The 14,000-nt window shown below is 42.0% G+C and overlaps 1 protein-coding gene across 4 annotated transcripts in view; it reads left to right on the forward strand.

The window, feature by feature from the left end:
- Window positions 1–14,000, forward strand: part of MACROD2 (mono-ADP ribosylhydrolase 2) — a 978,088-nt gene that overhangs the window by 368,310 nt on the left and 595,778 nt on the right. The window lies entirely within an intron of this gene.

A 14,000-nucleotide genomic window follows, 5' to 3' on the forward strand; every position in this document is an offset into this window, starting at 1 on the left:
AGCTGCAACATGCATTGAATGTAATATGTCACTAGGGCTAATTTTTCAGGAGAGTAAATCCACCTTTGGTCAAACCAACATCTGCTCGCCTTTGAAATTGTCTGAAGAAGAGATGGGAGCATAAAGTTGTGTGGGCATTTCCTACCCCCCTATGGGGGAAAATGCACTTACATCAGCCACCCTCACTTACAGACAGAAGCTCTTTGCAGCTCTCATCTGGTCTGAACAGGTAGGAGGGCGTGTGTTCAATTCCGGCATCCCATGAAATGTGGGGAAGTACAGTTTTTACAAAATGTTTAATAGAGTTCACCTGGATTATGGTCTCCATATATGGCTTTGTTATATGTGAGAGAAAAGCTAGGTCCAGACAGGGGCCTTATCTCACACATGGGTAGTTTAGATTTGATCTTTCTGTATTTTCAATTTACACATAAGGGCCCACATGCCTGCTTTTTCACTTGCCATATTAGTTGCTATTCCATTGCTATTCTGCTTCCCCCTACCTTCCTTTCAATCAGTCAACCTCTCTTGATTAGTTTCCAGAATTAAACAAAGTGAACTTAACTTGCTCCCTCCCTCGTTTCCCCCCCTGTAACCTTTTTGCACAATTCTGTTTTAGCACTATCACACAGGACTAGTTTAATTAATAATAAAAATACAAATTGGGGCTGCTTAGTGCTGTGAATGGAATACTTTGGGGGGGGGGGTATGTATGTACCAATCTTTCTGCAAATTACAGTAATCCCTCTCTTCCAGCCTTCCCTAGTTGATGACCAACTTCAGCTGAAAAGCACCTCAGGATCTATGTTGCTGAGAGATATTGATAAGCCCTGAACATCTTATAGTGGGTTTCTTTCCCCTCAAGCATCCAAGAGTCTCCTGCAGAATCAGAGAGGTTTCAGGGGAAAGGAAGGGGATATAAGGGAGTTTCCTGTTGCATGGATGTGCTTGCCTCTTCCTACCGTTTTTGAAATGCTCTCCTGGTAGCTCCATGCTGCAGGGCTTCAGACTACTACAGGGGACTCTCAGAGAAGTTTGAAAAAATAGAGGTTCATGACTTATTTGATTCTCTTTCCACTTCTGAGCAGCACAATCCCAAATTGCTTTAAGCTGAAGTTGTCAGCTGGAGAAGGCTGGGAGAAAAAAGTATGGACTGGGATTTTTATGACCATTTCATTGTGTGGAACTTGTGAAAAACTTCCAAGCATGAGCAGCACTGAGTTCATAATAAATTTCTGTGTTGAAATGCCCATAACCCTTTCCTATGTAATTCTGGGAATACAGCATGGTTTGATCATAGCTGTCAACTTACAGATTTAAAAATAAGGGACCAGCAGCCTTGAAAATAAGGGATCAGCAGCCAAAATAAGGGACCTGCAGCCTCACCTGTTCCAGGCACTCCAGTCTTCCTGTCTTCCTGCAGTCTGGTCAAACTCATGCTGGTAGCTTCGAGAACACTGTCCAACCAACTTTGTAACCAGAGGTTCAACTGAATAGAATCTGAATCACATGCACCACAAGGCCTATGCAGCCTCAACTTAAGATGGCTCCCCAACCTGGCTTTGTACTGCAAAGTTTGCAGCAGCACGTGCAACAAAATGGCGTCCAGCATTCAAAAACCTCCTCAGCTTGCATTAACTAGCCACACACACACAGCCTCCCCCTTCCCCCTCTCCCCCAGCCAAGCAAGACAGTTGGAGCCTCCCTCCTCCCTGGCTGGCAGGGAGGAAGGGAGAGGAGCTGCTTCCTTTGAAATTTAAGGGACATCATTTAAGGGACATCCATCAATAAGGGACAGCAGCGGGACATGGTGCTGGAATAAGGGACTGTCCCTCCAAATAAGGGACGCTTGACAGCTATGGGTTTGATCACTTCTTTTAAAATCAGTTACTATTTACTTCTTTTAAAATCAGTTATATTCATGACATTGCCATGTCCTGGGATGATGAGCACGGTCTTCTGCATGATTACTTGGAAGTAAGTGCATTCCAATGTGTTCTGTGGGACTCTTAAGGATGTGTGCTTAGGACTGCAGCATTAACCTATTTTTAGAAGCTGCGTTCAGGAAGCATTTGTTTCCTTTGCAAATTATGCTCTTGAGAAACTGAAATAGTCTAATGTAAGCTAGATATTTGCAGTTTATCCCCCTACCGGAATCTAATTAATAGTCTTAATATTGTTGAGTACACTTTTTTCCTCCTCATAAACTCCCATTAAAATCTTGCATTAATAGAGAAATTTGATGTTCCCCTATCATTATTTCCCAGTGCAAACTATTAAAAGACAGCTTTTCACCCCACCTCCATGACAACCTCCTAGAGAGGAACAGGTGATGACGGCGGCAGCATACAGCCCCACCCCAACACCAGCATCTGTGCCAACGTCCCCCCCCCCCCCCCAAACACCAGCATGCCAGAACGGATGGTAGTTGCTGCAGCGTTCCTTCTTCCTTTTCTAAAACAGCAAGAGCAAAACATTTCATAGTCAGTGTTTGGCTGGCCAGGTGTTTTAATGGTTACACTTGCCCACTCTATTATCCTTACTTCAACTTAGTCTGAAGGATATACTCTGAAGGCACATTAGGCTACTGGCTTGCACAAGCTCATTTCAAGGCAGAATCGTGGCATTTACTTGCTTTTAAGGGGAAATAATTGCCCCTTGCAGGACCATGGAGTCACGTTATGATAACAGAGCTATTTTTCTGCATGCATATAGGTAACTAGTTCCCTTTTGAACCCCAAACTACATATGTGCAAAACCAGTTAGCATCATGTCTAAACAGTACAGTGGTACCTCGGGTTAACTTAATTAGTTCTGGAGGTCTGTTCTTAACCTGAGGTACCACTTTAGCTAATGGGGCCTCCTGCTGCCGCTGCGCCGCTGGAGCACAATTTCTGTTCTCATCCTGAAGCAAAGTTCTTAACCCGAGGTACTATTTCTGGGTTAGCAGAGTCTGTAACCTGAAGCGTCTGTAACCCAAGGTACCACTGTATCTACAAAATCCAGAAACAAGATGCAGATTACTGAAATTTATTTCCGAGGTGTTACTACTACTACTACTACAGTACTACTACTACTATTATATATTAAATTTCTATACTGCCTTTCATCTGAAGATCACAGGGTGGTCTACAATATAAAAATACATACCATAGTAACAAACAAAAACTATTCTGGTTACTGGGCAGCCTAGGCTTTAGGGAGTAGGATTCGTTTCAGTATGTTTGTACTTACATCTGCTGTGGTGATTCCAAACCATATTCATCTTGTCTTCGTTTATTTTTCTGTCTTAAGGAATAGCATATATATTGTGTTAATGCTATCTTTGTAGTCAGTTGTTTTGATGCTGCTTTTTTGCAGATATGTCACATTAATGTCAAACTTCATCAGTGGTAATAGCATTCTAATGAGGGATGTTTTCATAGAGGGTTGAACAGATGTCTGTTGTTATTGTAGTGTAATATAGATGCATTCTCATAGAGCCTGTGCAGCTTTAAAATGTAGTTTATTTTAAACTAAATCCTCACTATATACTATGAATCCCAAAATGTATCTGGTGTGGGAGTAAAATCAATGGATGGATTAATCGGCTTTCTTGTGATGCAGCTTGAAGCATGGTATATTATATCAGGGAGAATGATAATCCCATTAGAGATTTAGAAGAAAACATCTTCCTAACCCAAATGTGTCAAAATTGTATTTTGCTTCCCAATCAGTTTTTAAAGGAGTTAAAACATTGGGGGGGGGGTACTGACCTTCTCATGCTTCGCACAAGCAAAATTTTGGAAGTGTGGTGCTGTATTGTAAGATGCACAACAAAAATGTTAATATAATCTTGCCAAAAACCTTCAGATTCCTCCATTAAATTAATTCATTGAAGGAAACTTTTTTTAAAATTACATTGATTGTGGGTGTACTACATGGGACGAGTAACTAAGATCCTCACCCACATCAAAATACTTTATACTCATAAGATAAAACTATGTAGCTTAGAAAAATAAGTTAAGTCCACTCAAAGGCGACTATGGGGTTGTGGTGCTCATCTTGCTTTCAGGCCGAGGCAGCCGGCGTTTGTCCACAGACAGCTTTCCGGCCAGCATGACTAAACCGCTTCGGCGCAACGGAACACCGTGACGGAAACCAGAGTGCACAGAAACGCCATTTACCTTCCTGCTGCAGCGGTACCTATTTATCTACTTGCACCGGCATGCTTTTGAAGTGCTAGGTTGGCAGACGCTGAGGCACAGCAACCGGAGCTCACTCAGTCGCAGGGATTCAAACCGCCGACTTTCTGATCGGCAAGCCAAGAGGCTCAATGGTTTAGACCACAGCGCCACCCGCGTCCCATAGGAAGAGCATCCCACGTTCAGTCCCTAACATTTCCAGGTAAGGCTGGGAACGAGCCCTGTCTGAAACCATGGATAACCAATGCCAGTCAATGTACTGAGCCAGATGGACCAATGCTTTGACTTGGTATATGGAAACTAATGCTCAGGACCAGTTCAATACATTTTGCTGTGGCATCCTGTGAAGTGCAGATGCTGCCCCATCTCCATTCCATGGGGTAGTCGAATCTTACACAATGGTGGCGATGGGACAGCATCTTTTACTGCGCCCGAGGATAGCAGGTTAATTTAGGGAGGAAGGGAAGATAACATGGCACATATAGTTCAATTAGCTCCGGACCCAGGCCTGATATCTTTTCCTAATGCTTCAAAATATGACCGTTAACCAGAGTTTACAGTAACAGCATAGATGGGCTATTATTCTGCTGCATTATATGGCAGTTCATTTCTTTTGACCCGTGTTAATATCATGTGCTGTATGACTGAGCTATGGCTTCACAGACATGAGAGATGGCTGAACGTTCTGTAACTAACCACTCATGCAAAGGGCTATGTTCACATCTACCTATTTAAAAGAACCTTTGCTTGATGTACCATGCCCAAGATGACAACTGATGTAGGAAGTCTGGATGTTCTGCAGTGTGAATTTAAGTAATCTTGTAATTTGCTTCCCGATTTTCCAGGAAGGTTGTCCCACGGTGAATAAAGCATTGGGCGATTTTTCCAATTTCCTTTTATCCAATTGGTTTTGGCATCTTGAGGCACAGCAAGGATGGGGAACCTGTGGTCTTCCAGATATTGCTGGACTCCACCATTCTTTACATTGAGCATGCTGGCTGGGCTGATGGAAGCTGGAGTACAACAGCATCTGGAGCCCCCTGAGTTTGCCATCCCTGAGCTAAAGGAACCCTGATAACCACATGGGAAAAATTTATTTGCCTGAGACTGTGGAGAGCCACTGCCTACTGAGCTAATAGTCCAGTGGTTTGACACAGTATACGGGAGTTTCAGGTGTAATTCTGTTACACTGCACCACATAGCCTTTATCTAAACATACCCACCCACCATATAATGATTATAAGACACATGTAGGGAAACTGTCAAGCAAATAAGGCTTTCTGAAATCCCAAGCAACATTATTTTAACACCTCATGTGTTTTGTTTTTTAAAGTAGATATTAAAATAGCTGATTGGATATTTGCCATGTAGCAAACTTTGTTAGATTATGTATGTTACTGAAGGAAAAACTGCCCTGGCTGTACTATGCATTTCAGGAAAGTTGCTCTAAGGCAGTGTTTCTCAGCCTGTGGGTACCCAGATGTTGTTGAACTACAACTCCCATCATCCCTGAGCTCTGGCCAAGGTTGAGAAAGGCTGCTCTAAGGTATTGGAACCATCACAAAGCAGCATGCAAAATTGAAAAAATCTTTACCATATGTTGCCTGTATTTTTCAGTTGGCTCTTTTGGAGCTGTATCTGTTACACTTTGCATACAATGCTGCTTTGCCCTGGATTCTGTCCAAAATAGTATTTGTAGATTTCAGGACCAATGTTAGGCTAGAAAAAGAAAAAGCAGCAGTTTAGGAATATTTCTGAGAGGAAATTTTCCTCTTTGGAAAATATACATATGCATTGCATGGCCATAATTTGCTAGAGGAAGAGCAGTAGAAACATCAGAGGATAAAACTGAAAATGAATAGGATAGGCCTAAAACTTCCCTGTTCTTTTAGAAAGGACACTGGTTCTCTTGGATGTACCACAGTTGTTCAGTTCCCTTTTTCCTTATCATCTGTGATGCACTGGGTCTTGGTTTGACTAGTCTGCATTGTCCATGCATGACAAGGAAAGTGCTGTTCCTGCTCCTGCCCAGGGCATCGCTGGGGTAGTTGTGCTCCATCCTGGACTTTACATGAGGGAGAGAATAAACATGAGCAGCTATTACATTATACAGTCGTACCTTGGATCTTGAACACCTTGGTACTCGGGTGTTTTGGCTCCTGAATGCCGCAAACCCAGAAGTGATTGTTCCAGTTTGCAAACATTCTTTGGAACCAGAACATCTGACAGGGCTTCCACAGCCAATCAGAAGCCACGCTTTGGTTTCTGAACATTTTGGAAGTCGAACGTACTTCCGGAACGGATTCCATTCGACTTCTGAGGTACAACTGTACCTGTAAGCATTTGGCGAGGACAGAATCGGGCAACCCAAGTTTAAGAGGAAGGTGAGATTAAATATATTGCAGGTAGACAGAAAGGGATTAAAAACTAATCCTGCCCATTTCTGTAGCTTTTATGATGTTTTCATGATATCAGATATTTTATTGCATTGTTTCCATTTGAATTGCTTAAATTTAATCATTTATATGATATTGCTTAATTTTATATTATTGTTCAAAGCTACCTACTTTAGCTGTGCTTAGTGACTTTCTTCTCTTGGATATTGTACATGGTTAGGCTGAGCCAGCAGCCAAGGTGGTAGTCAAAGGAAGGACAGATGGACACACACACCTGGCTTGCATTCCTTGGACTGTCACTTGGGGCAAAGGTCTCCATTTGCTTTTAAAAGGCTACTTTTATCCAGTAGTAAACATTTTTATTTGAAAAGGTTCACAAAATTAGTTAGCAGTTCACTAAGCTGCAATCAATGCAGCCATGTTTTCAGCTTATCTATGAATTATGGGTTAACTGTCCTCCCTTATAATATGCTTTTAAATTATAGTCTGCAGAGGTCTGATTAAGTGTTTTATCTATCGTTTGCAGAAGTTAGTTTGAAATGTCTCTGATTCTCTGACCTTCATAACGGCCTTGGGAAGATGACCATTGTTTTCCCCACTAAGGAATTCCTAAGGAATGTTGCTGCAATTAGCAAATGGCTGGTGCAAAGTTGAGCAATGTCAAGTATTTGATGTTAGTAATCAGGATTTATTGACACAAGATACTAATCCAAAATGCATTAATGCTGGAGCAGCAGCTCTTGACCTCCCTTGGTGTCAAGGGTATACCCCTTACTATCGCATTGATCCCCCCAACACCTGCTGTCCTTAGTAACTTTCATGCTAACACCACCGTCAGATGTTGGGGAGCACTGAGCTCCCAAGTTGTCAGCCTTATGCCGCAACACTAGTTCAGATTCTCTTAGCATGCTGATTGACACATGCCTTCACTTATATCCGTCGCTATGAAATATCATCTGCCCTAATTGCTGAGGTATTTCTGCTATTCTGGAAAATATAAAACTTTACTGTGCCAGTGTCATTACATTTTATTCCATTGTCTCACTGCTAGCACATGTTCAACGGCATTGTCCATTTCCTTTTGTCTGCCTGTGAACTGTAGCAGAACAAGGGCTGATAAGGAAAAGTGACCATTAACATCTATATACCGGCAGAGAAGGAAGTGTCAAGTGTTAAGAACACTTGTTCTTAGAAGTGTTTGGATAGTGAAATAAATCCTCATGCATTATACTTATTTAACAGAAGTTTATTCAAAGTCCTTTCTGGAAAATAAATAAATAAACAAAGTTGCAGATTAATCCAGATGGTGAATGCATAGCTTGGACCAGCAGATATCCCCCTCCTACCCCATTCCCAAATCAGGCATTGGATCCATGCCCAGTGCTGACAGTGTGGCTCCTAGATATTATGGTAATAGGTTCATTAAAAGTAGATTAGGCAGTCTCTGTAGTGCACTGAAGGGAATGCTATCACAGATTAAAAACAACACCCTCTGCCTAAATTGATTGATTCTTTGAAGGAGACAGTGATTACAAATCCTCATGTAAGCTACTCAGAGTAGCCCTTGGTTTTCCAGCATGGTTGGCGGACCAAAATAGGTGAAACATTGCACTGGACAATGTCAGGAAAACTTAACGGGTCTACAAAAACGTTCTTGTTGGACAAGCTAGGTTGTGGTTATTTATCCAACAATTGAAAGCGTGTGAGTTGTACCTCTTCAGAAAGCTACCCAATTCTCGTAAAATGGTTGCTCAAAAAGCGAACATACTTTGGTGCAAAACTACCTCAATCCATCCTCCCGGCTTCGGCTGGGGAGGGTGGGATATAAATAAAATTTTATTATTTTATATTATTATTATTATTATTAATTTAGTTGCTTATCTCTAGATGCCACCTATCTGGCTCAGAAAACAGAATAACAGGGTAGAATGGGAAAGTATAAACGAGCATCACATATTGTCTTAAAGCATGAGCTTATCATTGGCGTTGCAAGGAAATGTAGAGCCAATCACTCAAACCTAGAAGCAAATTGAAAAGTGGGGTTGATGAAAGTCTATGGCAGTGTTTCTCAAACTTGGGTCTCCAGCTGTTGTTGGACTACAACTCATCATCCCTGACCATTGGTCCTGCTAATCAGGAATGATGGGAGTTGCAGTCCAACAATAGTTGGAGACCCAGCTTTTGAAAAACACTGGTCTATGGGCAAAGACTAGAGCAGATGGTGGCAAGGTATCCACCAGCAACCTGCTTCTAGGTTGCCTTAGGAATGTTTGAATATCTTAATCACATGGAAAAAAACTGGTTCCTTTCCCCCCATGTGCTAATATGCGATTGGGATTACCAAATACTGTATTATTCAGGTGGCAAAGAAGTTTCTTTTTTTGGTTGTCATATCCCCTTGATGATGTATAAATTGTACCTAGGTTTGTATGCATAGTGATTATATGATGTGATTATTTGACTGCATATTTGCCTCCTGATTCCCCGCCCCCATGTGCAAGGATGTTTACTGCGTCATCATAAAGTCTTCTGAAAATAGGTTAGTTTTAGCACAGTAAAGTTTAGAATTTAATGCCCAATGAAATAAACTGTGTTCACATTTTATACTTTGATTTATGGTGCTAATCCAGTGGTGGCCAAACTTGGTCCTCCAGATGTTTTGGGACTACAACTCCCATCATCCCTAGCTAACAGACCAGTGGTTGGGGATGATGGGAGTTGTAGTCCCAAAACATCTGGAGGACCAAGTTTGGCCATCACTGTGCTAACCCATTGTGACCCTGTTTGCATGTAACACTAAGCTAAACCATGGATTAACATGAACACACAGTCTCTTTGCTCTTCCTCCAGTCCTGCTGCTGATGTGAGCTAAGCCATGGTTTAGTTTTGGACTTGTGGTTTGTCTCAGACCAGGAAAACCATAAGCCCAGGTTTCGGCAACATGTAAAGCAAAACCATAGCTTTAGCTCACAGTGGCAGCAGAACTACAGTAGCAGCAAAATGACTGTGATCTCCTCTCTGGTACCACACGTTCATCCAAACCCATGGTTTGCCTTTGCATTATGTGCAAACTGAGCCTAACTGTGGTTGGTATTAAACTAAAAAATGCACAAGCAGAACCCTTGTGAAACATCAGTCAAATAAAGTTTAGTTAAAGTAATTTCATATTGTTTATGTGTGTTGTAATATTTTTGTAAGTTTCATATTCTTCTGAAGTAAATATTTACTTTTCAGTCAGGCAATTTGTTGCAATGCTGAATGGAATGAAAGCGCTCCAGTCAGGATATTGCCTTTTTAGAATATTTTAAATGGATGTTTGTATGAATGGGCTTTAAAATAGCAGGCAAATGGCAAAAATAACAAGTGCATGTGAAGTAGTGTGTGCTCTGCTATGAATTACTATGTAGAATTTAAGAGCTATTATATCTCTTGTATTTTTTATTTTTTATTCTTTATTGAAAGATAAAAAGCAATATATATATATATATATATACACACACACACACACACACACACACATATATATATATATATATATATATATATATATATATATATAATCCAATATGGCCATTACAATATCATCACATTCATCATCCAATATTAAAAGAAGAAAGGAAAAAAGTAAAGGAGCATCCATCTAGTTTACAGGGAAGCTTGCAAGAGAGAGAAACCTTTTCCATAAAATAGACAAAATAATTAACACAGTTGGATATCATAAAAGTTAATACCCTTTTCTTCTAAACAATTCTTCCTTGATGTCTGTGCAGCCATCACAAACCTAGCTACTCCATAGATGATATTTCTCTGTATTACCCAACTGATAAACAACTTTAGGTGAATTACCTGCATATTTCCTCCTGTATAATAGATTAACAAAAATACCTTCCTATAATCCTCACGTATGGAACAATGCAGTTAATCAGTGATGGGGAATCTGTGATCTTTCAGAGGTTGTTGGACTCAGCTGTCATCAGCCCCAGCCAGCACAGCAAATGATCAGAACTGTGGGAGCTGGAATCCAGCAGCCTCTGACAGGCCACAGGTTCCCCAACCCTGCACTAAATAATAGGGCAAAATTCCCCATTCCCCTCCTTCCCCAGGGCTGCTTAAGACCTATTAGCCCTGATGCAAAGGAGAAGCCAGGAAACACCTAATGTCAATGCTTGAGAATATTTTTTATCATTTCTTTCTGTTAATATTCCAAGTTGCAAACCACCTTAGTGCCTTGGCAGAAAGGCACTACAGTCATACCTCGGGTTGAATATGCTTCATGTTGAGCACGTTCAAGTTGCGTTCTGCAGCAACCCGGAAGTAACGGAGCGTGTTACTTCTGGGTTTCGCCGCTCACGCATGCGCAGACGCTCAAAATGATGTCACACGCATGTGCAGAAGCGGCGAAAAGCGACAAGCACATGCACAGATGTTCCGTCACTAGTCACGTTTGATTCTGGATGCGAACGGGGCTCTGGAATGGATTCCATTCGCATCCCGAGGTGTTGTTGTTTAGTTGTTTAGTCGTGTCCGACTCTTCGTGACCCCATGGACCAGAGCACGCCAGGCACTCCTGTCTTCCACTGCCTCCCGCAGTTTGGTCAAACTCATGCTGGTAGCTTTGAGAACACTATCCAACCATCTCGTCCTCTGTCATCCCCTTCTCCTTGTGCCCTCCATCTTTCCCAACATCAGGGTCTTTTCCAGGGAGTCTTCTCTTCTCATGAGGTGGCCAAAGTATTGGAGCCTCAGCTTCACGATCTGTCCTTCCAGTGAGCATCCCGAGGTACCACTGTATTTAAATCCAACAAAGAACTCCTTATTGCTATGAGCCACACGTTCATCACTGCGGATGCAGTGGAATTTTGCATAGGAACATGAGACGCTGCTGCCCCTATACCAGTCCAGACTGCCTGCCCATCTAGTCCTGCATTGCCTCATGTTGCCTATTTTGATTGGCATGAGCTCCCGGGGGATCCTGCGGATCTCTCACATCACTGGATCTGCCTCTTAGTCAACCTGGGAATTTGTGCCTGCAAAGCATGTGCTTTACCACTGAGCTGCGGACCCTCCCAAATTTATTAACCCCTCCAAATAGTATGACAGCATGATCTGAAATCTGACTGCCAGAGAAGTGTGTTCTGTGGTAAGTCAGTGTATTTATTATACACCATACTCATGTTTGCCTAAGCATACAAATGTGTTATCTGTGGATGGGACAGGGGCACTCACACGTGTCCTCTCCTAGTGTCCCCAGTTAGAAATGCACTTTGTACCTTTTGATTGGAAGCCCTGGTTAGAGAGAATTACAAGCATATAAAGGGCTGAAGCACATCTGTCAGGGACAGTGGGGACGCTGATTGCTTGTGCACTCCTTCCCTATGCAAAGATAAAACCTTTGTGTGGTCAGGGAAATGCCTGAATGTGTGTATAGTTCACAAGGTATCAGACTAGGACTAGGGAGTACCGACTGGCATATAGAATCATAGAGCTGTAGAATTGGAAGTCACCCTCAGGACCTCAGTCCTGCCCCTTGCAATGCAGGAATCTCAAACACCTATGACAGATGGTCATCCCATTCAACCTTTGCTTAAAATCTTCTAAGGAAGGAGAGTCCACCACCTTCTGAGGGAGCTCTTCTACCGTTGAACAGTACTTACTGTCAGAAATTTCTTCCTGCTGTTTAGTCAGATTCTCCTTTCTTGTAACTTGAATCTATCAGTTCAGATCCTACCCTATGGAACAAGAGAAAACATGCTCGCTCCATTTTCTACGTGACAGCCCATTAGCTATCTGAATATGGCTATCACATCATATAAGTAGGTCCTTGTTCCATGCCTGTCATTGTTCCCTTAAATCTAGTGTGCTTTAGAGTTGCACTAAATATCTATGATTTTCATTTTCACCTCTGTATATCCCATATTTCTGGCAGCAGGGAGTATATTCAATGCAGCAACAGCTTTCCAGGTTACTGCAGATCATGATCATCACAATAGTGGCAACCTTTGGCACAAGATACTGTGCATCTATGAGAGCAATGAAACAACTGGCTCTGCTCTCTAAAATTTTGGCAGAGAGTAGAATGGATCTACATTCTGATCATACAAACCTGTGGCTCAGATCACAGAAGCCAGAATGGCTTCCATGTGCATGTGCAAAGAGGCTTCACTGGCCTTCCTGCATGGAGCTTGAAAGGCAACCTGGTACTGTGCTTACAGACACCCTCAGGGTACTGTAAGAGGCTGCCATATATGTTCTGAGGTTCCCAAGTGGTGAATTGGTGCTGCCTGGCTTCTCAGCTCATGTATGGTTAAGAAATGCAAGGCAGCCTCCATTATAGTACCCAGCAACAACCCTGATTGTTCAAGGAGGCTGGCTTGATTGTATCTGGGATGGTCACCGGACCCTGAAAGCACCAGCTATTCACCCCACCTAGTGCTCAGAGCAATTTTAGAAGATGGACTCCATCTCTTCACTCTCTCTGTGTGTCCATTCCCACTCTGAAATTACTTTTGCCCAGCCACCACTGCAGTTTCTCTCCTCGGGGTTCCTTTCTTTCTAGCTGCAGTGTAACTGGAACAGCAGCAAGCTGGTTAGTTTTTTAATTATGGGACTGGGCCACGGGAATGCCTAAGCAAGGGGTCGTTAAAAAACACACATCAGTGCTCATCTGTTCAGTTTAGGTTTCAAAACTTCCCATGATTTAGTTAAAGTTTAATTAAAGTGATTGTGTCTCTCACAAAATATCTCCTTAAAAATAGTTAGTGTATAACAGAATTCTCCTAATTACAGGAAGGATGTCCAAGCCCATCAAAGGAAATAATTCCAACTAGTCCAAGGGCAATACAGTCTGGATCCTGCCCCCCACCCCATTTAGTAGTCTAGGTGTGTCTCAGCTTAACCACCATCCAGCTTGTTCATAGTAAAACTGTTGCAACGTGGGCTCCTCTTTTTCCTCCTCTATTTTAAGTTGTAACACTTTGCTGGTTCTCAGCAGCTAAAGCTACCTGTATCCCCTTATCACCATCCCAGATGAGATTTCTAAGCAGCGATTTCAGCACAAATACAAGAAAGGTAAAGGTAAAGGACCCCTGGACAAGTGCTGCAGTTTAAAACACACATAGACCCACGGGCTACAAGCAGTTTTCAGAATACATTATATATCTATATCTGAACAGATAATCAACATCTGTCCCTATTCTTTGCTTACCTTAGAAACAATATGGCTGAATTGTCATGTAACATTAGCATTTGTGTATTTTGTTTGATTAATCCATATTAATGGGCACTGGTCAATTACTAACAGAAGGGTTGTCCCCTGACAGCCAATGCCTGAGCAATTCAATTATCCACTTAATATTTTCCCCTAAAATGTTATCCAGTGTGATAATTATCCAATATATGAGCCAGTGTGGTGCAGTGGTTA

This window comes from Podarcis pityusensis, assembly GCF_964106645.2.
Source record: "Podarcis pityusensis genome assembly, chromosome: 3".
Lineage (NCBI taxonomy): Eukaryota > Metazoa > Chordata > Lepidosauria > Squamata > Lacertidae > Podarcis > Podarcis pityusensis.